The sequence below is a fragment of the Triticum aestivum genome, chromosome 3D (assembly GCF_018294505.1).
Source record: "Triticum aestivum cultivar Chinese Spring chromosome 3D, IWGSC CS RefSeq v2.1, whole genome shotgun sequence".
NCBI lineage: Eukaryota > Viridiplantae > Streptophyta > Magnoliopsida > Poales > Poaceae > Triticum > Triticum aestivum.
In genome coordinates this window covers 447,796,221-447,805,291 of record NC_057802.1, presented here as the reverse complement: position 1 = coordinate 447,805,291, position 9,071 = coordinate 447,796,221, and positions in this window count along the sequence as shown.

The window sequence follows — 9,071 nt, the reverse complement described above, 5'->3', positions numbered from 1 at the left end:
TAAAAATCTTATGAGGAATTATTTTGTCCCCCCAAAGCATTTTAACAATATTATCCATTTGCGTTGGGTTATCTAATTATATTACAATAAATAAATTGTGGAATTGTATGCAATTATCTGGTCACAGTCCATGAGATAATTGTATGCATTCCTTGAAGGCATGGGCTCATAAAAGGGTGATGCAATCCACGATGCCTCTTCTAGGTCCAATAATATATTCTCTCTAGGGCCTTTATGCCTACTTTGCGTAAAACAAAAGGGAAATAAGAGTCGTTTTCGACGCGCTGACGCTCGGTGAAGAATTTCTTATGGGTTCTGGTAAGTACTATACGTGGAACAGGTAGTCATCAAGCATGTCGGCTATATGCTTTGGGCGCGCACACGAACGGAAGAGTAAGACAAGAGACGAGCAGAACCAGGGGAGACAGCACCTGGGGCAGGCCGGGGCACGTAATTGCCCTACCCAAGTAAACCTACTGCCACTTGCTTCCAACAAAGCGGCAGAGTTTTTCTTACTCCATCAGCTAAGTGCCACACTTAGTGATGAACACTATTAATGTATAGAAAGACAGGGATGGTTAAGCTCGGATGGATCGCTAGCTGTGCTACCACGTAGCAGACGACCAGTCGAGAGCTCGGCTAGGACAAATGAAAAAGCAGTTGGGATTCGTTTCCTGCAACGGACGGTAGGCGTCCAAGGCGACGTTGCCGTCGTCGCGAGACAGCGTGGGTCTGGCCGGCGAGGCCGGGACGATTCACCGCGGTTGCTTCCGGGGGCGGCGATCTTGTAAAATGTTCGCGCGATTTCGTAGCTTTAATGCCATCAATCTAGCTTTGCGGTACCACCTCAGTCGACTTGGCGAACCAGAACTTTCTACGGTTCTGAATCGATGAAGCGCAGCTAACTCCCACGCGCAGCTAACACGGCGATGCGGTGCACGTGCCCGGTGCCTATCACACACTGCCACTGATCTGATGGATACGACTTTTTGACTTCGACATCCCAGTGGCAGCGGTACGGAAGGACAAAAGGAGTTGAAGGGGAGACTGGGAGACGAACGAAAAGGACGTGGCTTTATGCTTCGCTACGAGGGTTCCAGCGGCTAGGCTAGTACTAGTCTGCATCCGGAGAGTCGCAGCCAGTGCTTTTTTTCTCAACAGTCGCCTCCTCCTACATTTACCACTTGGGCGGCCCAAGGGACGCTCACACATTTGGTGACCTTTGGAATGGAATTCATTTGGCTATCTTGGATTCCTGAGAGATTGCGAGGTGTATGTTGAGTGGTAGGCTATGGCATGACGCGCGAAAATATACACCCCCTTACGGCCACGGTCTCTGGTGGTAGGGTCCAGCAGCCTACCGCCAGGGCCTGTGCGGTAGGGTTGTAAACTCTGAAAACAGAGCACTCTGTTCTGTTCTATCCCTTCCCAGCACAACAGTTTTTCAATAAGAATCATGACAAATCACAGAATATGATGACAAACTGAATTCATTCACGACACCTTGCAAACATTTTCACACCAAATTCAATACAAATGGCAAATTCATTCACGACAAATTCACGACACATGGCTTCTTGCTTTATTACTACATAGTTCATGATAAATTTGGCATGGCTTCATCCGGTTACATGACGAGTCCACCGAAGCGAAGGCTTTACTGAGTCATACGGGGTCATTTCCCCTTCTTGTCACGTGCCTCATCCTCCTCTTATGCCTTGCGAGCTTTTGCAAGCTTTCTTGCCCTCTCCTCCTCACGAGCAAGCTTAGCTTGGCGTGCCCTCTCCTCCTCGCGTTGCTTCCGCTCCATCCTCTCTTTCTGACGACGCTCTTCCTCCAAGCCTCTTTGAAACCTTTCTTCGAACAGGCGCTGGCGCCTAAGACAATCTTCTAATTGGTCCTTTTGGATATCTTTTGGCACTTCATGATCTACCCAGCTGAAGTACTTGCATAGAGGAGGCGGTGACTGCATATAAAACGGATGTTAGTGTTGCCACACATTTTAGAGTAACATTTTACTTCTCTAGCATACCGGTGGAAGGTCATAGGCGTTAGTTGGAAGTGCACGATCGTAAGCGTTATTGGGGCAAACAAAATATCCCCTTCCTTCGGTCCATGACTTCTTTCGGTCGGTGGACTCCTTCACCTTGCAAACATCTCCACACCAACATGGCGGAATCTTCACATCTTTCTTCTTCACCTTGTCCAAAGATGCGTCCTTCCACTTGTGTTGCATGTCTTCTTGGTGAGCACATGGTGGCCTCGTCATGGAACCGGATGAAGCCATGCCCTACAACAAATAAAGATGTTAAGTCTAAATATGAACACATTGACATGTAAAGAGGCAAATATATCAACACATGCATGAACATATTAAAAGTAGTACCATTCACATTATTTCAACCATCCGGATTGAGCAACACGTCGATAGGCCTTCCCCTATCAACCCGACGTGTCCTAGAACCACCGGATCCACGGCCACGGCCCCCTCCAAGGCTAGTCCTTCCTCCACGGCCACGGCCACCTCCAAGGCTAGTCCTTCCTCCACGGCCACGACCCCCTCCAAGGCTAGCCCTTCCTCCACGGCCACGGCCACCTCCAAGGCTAGTTCTACGTCCACGTGTTTGACTAGTGCCCGTGTTGGTTCTTGGTTTCTTGCATGTCCTAACGTTGTGTCCTGTGTCGTTGCATTCTCCCCAATTGTTGTTCTCCGGTGGCTCCATGAAATGACCACTACCGAATTGCTTCATTCCGGTGTATCCAGCTAGATCATCCATGTCACTCCGGAATCTCTTCTTTCTTCTTCTTCCCCTCATAGGCACCATGAGTGCGGGATCTGGCCCAATGTCTGGCCCAACATACTCAGGCCACTGTGAGGCATCAAGGAAAGGATTGAACCGAGGCGCCCATGTCAACCTTGTTCGTTCCAATGTGAACTCGTGCAACCACACCGTTGTGCCATCGGATACGCGCGCGTTTCTCGCCCGTGTTGCGGTCATCAAATGCGAGCAAGGCCAATGATACTTGTGTGGCCTCTCACACTGGCACCAACGGTTTTTCAGACGCACCTCGTAAGCAACTCCACCATAAGACCTGCCATCCCTTGTTGTCCCACCCGGCTCATCGATTTGATAGATCATTTCTTTTTCATTATATTTGATCACTTGTTGTTTGGCAGACTTGCGCGCTTGATGCAACAACCAATCATGAACCTTTAATGGATAGTCCATCTTTTCGCCAATCCACTTGGCCGTGCTTTCAGAATGCTTTAGGAAGTACTCATTTAGCTTGATGAAAGTGTACTTGAGTATTGCGGTCATCGGCAAGGAACGGACACCCTTCAACACATTGTTGAAGCATTCCACCATGTTGCTTGTCATGTCCCCATAGCGCATACCTCCTTCATCGTAAGCGCGTGACCACTTTTCTTTATCCGGCTCGTGCCTAAGCAAGAATTCTTTTCCCCCTTTGTTCTTCTCCAAAGCCTTGAGGAGTTTATCATATCGGCTTTTGAATGTGTCGGTGTTGAATGCAACGCAAACAAGGGTAAGGTCTTTGCAAAACTCCTTGCTCTTGCGTACCCGGTAAAAGTTTGCAGCAAAGTGTCTCATGCACCAACGGTGTTGAAGCTTTGGAAGACCGGGAATATCAACGTCTATTGCTTTGAGAATCCCATGATGGCGATCCAATATAATGCATACCTCTCGCTTGCCTATCACCTTGGTTCTCACATGCCCCATGAACCACTCCCAATTATCATCGTGCTCCGAAGGCACCAAGGCAAATGCCACCGGCAACACGTTATCATTTGAAGAGTGGGCCATCGCCACCATCAATGTGCCCTTGTATTTGCCGGTCAAGAATGTACCATCTATAGACAAGACCGGGCGACAATACGTGAATGCCTCAATGCATTTTCCAAAGCTCCAGAAGGCACGACGAAACACTCCGTCAATTGACTCCACCCGATGGCGCATTCCCGGGTTTCGATGAGCAATGGCTGCCAACATCTTGGGAAGAATGTTATATGCGGCCTCATAATCACCATGCAACATCCTAATAGCGTTTGCCTTCGCCATCCATGCCTTCCCATACTTGACCGGGTATCCGAAAAGTTCCTCAATTGAAGACATGAGAAACTTGACCTTCACGGTTGGATCATGTGCTATTTGATGCAAAAATTTGTATCCTAGATACTCAGACGTGAGTTGACGGTGTCCTTTGCTTCGGTCGGCCTTGTCCGGGGGTACGCACGTGTGAGTGCCAAAATGACTCCTCAACACCCATTGCCCGGTTTCTTTGATTTTTCTACCGCGGACCATCCATTTGCAACCTTCTTGGTCACATTTGACTGTGTACCGAAGTTTTTGATTTGAATGACCAACAACAAACGGCCTATGGTTCCTAATGGCATAGTCACACAACCATATCTTGAACTCTACCAAAGAACCAAACTTGATGCCTTTCTTCAAATGAGCATTCTCATCCTCATTTTCTGGCCGAGGATCACTGAATTTGGGGCACGGCATTGGCTCAGACAACCAGAATCTCATCCCACCGTCAACGACGGCATTGTCCGCAAGACTCACATCCCTAAACAACGGCCTCTTCCCCTTCATCGTCATTTCCAAGCATAAATGTCGACTTGTCCAAATAATGAACATTTACGAGCTTATGCATCTATGAAAGTGGAAACAATATAATCAATCCATATATGTCATCCAACCAACACAAATGGACAAATGAACTAAATTTTGCATAAATTGGACAAGTAACTACTATTCATACTAAAGTTAACCTAACCATTAACCCTAACCCTAACCATAACCCCTATAACCCTAACCCCCAACATAACCACCATAACCCTAACCCTAACCCTAACACTAACCCCTAACATAACCATAACCCTAACCATAAATGCATCATAAATGCACACAAAAACATCAACACCTAGGGTTTGCAATAAATTGACCAAATCAACACAAAACAAAGATCTCAACCAATCAAAAGGAGGGGGAATGGGGGAGGTACCTTGGGTGATGAAAATGCTCCGGATCCACCGATGAAATCTCAAGCAAGTGGAGTGGATCTAGGGGGGGTTTGTGAGGGGGAGAGGGGGAGAGGAGCTGAGCACAGGGAAGAAGATGAGTGGGGAAGAAGAGTGGTGGTGGGGCCCACAAACCAGCCCCTCCCCACCTTATCCACCACATAGGACCCTACCGCCAGAGGGTCTGGCGGTAGGCTTCAGTAACCTACCGCCGTACCCGCTGGCGGTAGGCCCTTTTCCACGTCAGCGCCTGCCAACGGCCGTCAATCGTCGTCAAAGGACCTACCGCCAGAGGGGACGGCGGTAGGACGTGCAAACCTACCGCCAGACCCCCTGGCGGTAGGCAAAAGGGTCAGATCCCGAAATATTTTTGAACAGGGGTCAGATCCTGATTTTGTTTGCAAAAAGGGTCAAAACACGAAATTTTGCCAAATTTGGTGACCTTTGGAATGGAATTCATTTGGCTATCATGGATTCCTGAGAGACTGCGAGGTGTATGTTCAGTGGTAGGCTACGGCATGACGCACGCGATTAGGTCCATACGATCACTACTGTGGTACCATAGCTTGGTTAGAGCAACTCCAGAGGGTCGTCATACCTGCAGCCCTCATAACGCATATGCAACGACGCTTCATATTTTTTGGAGGTTATGGATGTTGAGTTGTAATGCTGAGTTGTAATGTGTTGTACGTGTTGTACTCCTGTGTGCATGTGTGGCGTGACCGTTGTAACCATAGGTCCCTAGTCCCACGCCATCCTCTCTCCCACTCCCTGCATATAGGGAGTCATGTACACTCCAGATATATATATTCTGCCCACGGGCATATGAAATAGATGCGGTTCTATCCACTTCTCTTCTTGGTATCAGAGCATAGGTTATTCTTCCTTCCCATGTCGACCAGCCCCCGATCTCCTCCTCCTGTGGACGCCGGCGATGGCCATGAGCCCACAGCTGACGAACTCGCCGCCGCCGCAGCTGCCACCGCAACCGCCGAGCACCCGCGCGCAGCCCTCACCATCGATACCTCCCAGTCTAGCGACCTTCCTCTCACCACCAGCCCACCCAACCTCACCTTCCAAGTCCCCCTCTCCGTTCCCAACGCCCCCGTCCCCTCTGGCGGCCTTCCCTCTAGTATCACCGGGCTCGTTGAATTCAAGTTGGCCCTAGATGGGACTAACTTCACTCGCTGGCGCAATTACCTCAATCTCCTATTCGCACGGTACCACGCCGAGTCCCATGTGCGGCCCGGGGCGGCCGTCCGGTTCTCCGGTCCAGCGTGGAAAGACGATGACAACACGATCCTTCTCTGGCTCTTCTCCACCATCACCGGCGACCTTCTGGATATCGTCGCACCGCCGGGATCCACCGCCCTCACCATCTGGACACGGCTCCATGAGTACTTCCTCGCCAACGAGGCGGAGCACGCGATGCATCTCGGGCAGGAGTTCCGCTCGTGCATGCGCGGCGACCTCTCCGTCAACGGGTATTGCCGCCTGCTCCAGGGCATCGCCTCAGCCCTCGCCGATGTCAAGGAGCCCGTCCCGGAGAGGACCCTCACCCTGCAGATGCTGGATGGGCTCGACAAAAAGTTCGAGCTGCAGGCCAAAAGTCCGTAGAGAAGAAAATGAGGTGTGAAGTTGCACACGCTCCGCGGGATCTCCCTCGGTTACTCCACTCAGTCCGTTCGGGTCTGATTCGTCCCCCGAATCTGCGCGTGCTTCGGTTTTGCCAGCGTCTCCGGATTGCGTGCCTCCATCCACCTCGGGATTTATCCCTCAGCCTACGTCCAGTCCCGGTGCGCCACGCTCGCCCCTATCTTCAGCGACCCCATGCATTCCTCCTCGTGCCGTTCCAATTACTCCCCGCCACAATCCACACCGAATGGTAACACGAGGAAAAACGGGCTTTGCCATGCCTAAAGACATTTTCAATTTATCTGTCACCACCACTCCATCTCCACTTCCCTCCTCGTACCGTGCGGCTCTTAAAGACCCCCATTGGCATGACGCGATGTTAGACGAGTATAATGCACTAATTCGGAATGATACTTGGTCTTTGGTGCCGTGTCCTGCAGGTGTTAATGTGGTGACGGGCAAGTGGATATTCCGGCACAAGCTGAATCCGGATGGGTCTCTGGCCCGTTACAAGGCGCGGTGGGTGGTCCGTGGCTTCACGCAGCAGCCGGGAGTGGACTACGGGGAGACCTTCAGTCCTGTCGTCAAACCCGCCACGATCCGTGTGGTTCTCAGTCTCGCCAATTCAAACAACTGGCCCATTCCGCAGCTGGACATCAAGAATGCCTTTCTCCATGGTGATCTTGCTGAGACCGTTTATTGCCAACAACCTTCTGGCTTCGTTGACTCCACTCACCCTACACACGTTTTCCGTCTGAACAAATCCTTGTATGGTCTTAAGCAGGCTCCACGCACGTGGTTTCTCTGGTTCACCCACTACCTCCATAGCCTTGGTTTTGTCTCCTCCAAGTGCGACACATCATTCTTCATTCTTCGTCGGGGGGGCTGCCATGGCGTACTTTCTTTTGTACGTAGATCATATCATCTTGACCGCCAGTACCACGCCGCTCCTCACCTCGCTGATCACGTCTCTCACCCGAGAGTTCTCCATGAGCGACCTTGGGGATATTCATCATTTTCTCGGCATCAATGTCCACCGCACCGCCGACGGCCTTTTCTTATCTCAGGAGCAATACGCTCTTGAGGTCTTGGATCGCGCCAACATGTTAAACTGCCATCCTGTTTCCACTCCCGTCGACACTAGCTCCAAACTCTCGGCCACCGATGGTACACCCTTTCCTGATGCATCCAAGTATCGTAGCATTGCCGGAGCGCTCCAGTATCTCACTCTTACTTGGCCGGACCTCACCTATGTTGTCCAACAAATTTGCCTCTTCATGCATGCCCCTCTCGACACACACTTTCAGTTAGTCAAGCGAGTCTTGCACTATCTCTGTTGCACTACCCACTACGGTCTGCAGCCCTACCGCTCGTCCCAGCATGACCTCATCTCCTACAGCGACGCTGACTGGGTCGGGTGTCCTGACACTCGCAAATCCACCTCCGGCTTCTGTGTGTTCTTGGGCTCTAATTTGGTCTCCTGGTCGTCTAAGAGACAACATACGGTCTCCCGCTCGAGCGCGGAAGCAGAGTATCGTGATGTGGCCAACTGCGTCGCCGAGTCTTGTTGGTTGCGGCTAGGGTTGGACCAAAAGGTCGTAGCTCGTGAGCTTAATGAGCGCTTGATAGTTCGGCTCGTTAAGCTCGTAGCTCGCTTCTTAATGAACAGAGCCAATCATTGATTTTCGCTCGTTAAGCTTAACGAGCGAGCTAACGAGTTTCACGAGTAGCTCGTTAAGCTCGTTAGTAACAACACAATACATATTTTTATCTTACGTGACAAACTTTTTGTAGCACCTCAACTCATCTATTTAATCTAATCGACATATGAGGCAACAAACTACTTCATTTCTTTTTGTAGTCACCATATTTCATCTTAAAAACAAAACCTACACATTCATCATGTATATCGTAATACATTATAATTTGTTAGCGAGCGTTCGCGAGCGCTCACGATCTTAACGAGATTCAAACGAGCCGAGCCGAGCAGGGTTTTCTGCTCGTTAATCTTAACGAGCTTAACGAGCCGAGCCTTAACGAGCACGAGCTTATCGAGTACGAGCTTAACGAGCCGAGCTGCTCGTTAGTCCACCTCTAGTTGCGGCAGCTCCTCACTGAGCTCCGGCGCCCCCCCACACGTGCTACTGTTGTCTATTGCGATAACGTGAGTGCGGTGTACCTCTCCTCCAGCCCAGTATAGCACCAGAGGACCAAGCATGTCGAGATTGATCTTCATTTTGTTCGCGATCGTGTGGCTCTAGGTGAAGCCAAGGTGCTTCACGTTCCTACTACATCGCAGTTCGCGGATATCTTCACCAAGGGGCTGCCGTCGACGGTGTTTTGTGACTTCAGGTCCAGTCTCAACGTCTTGCCAAACGACGTTCGGACT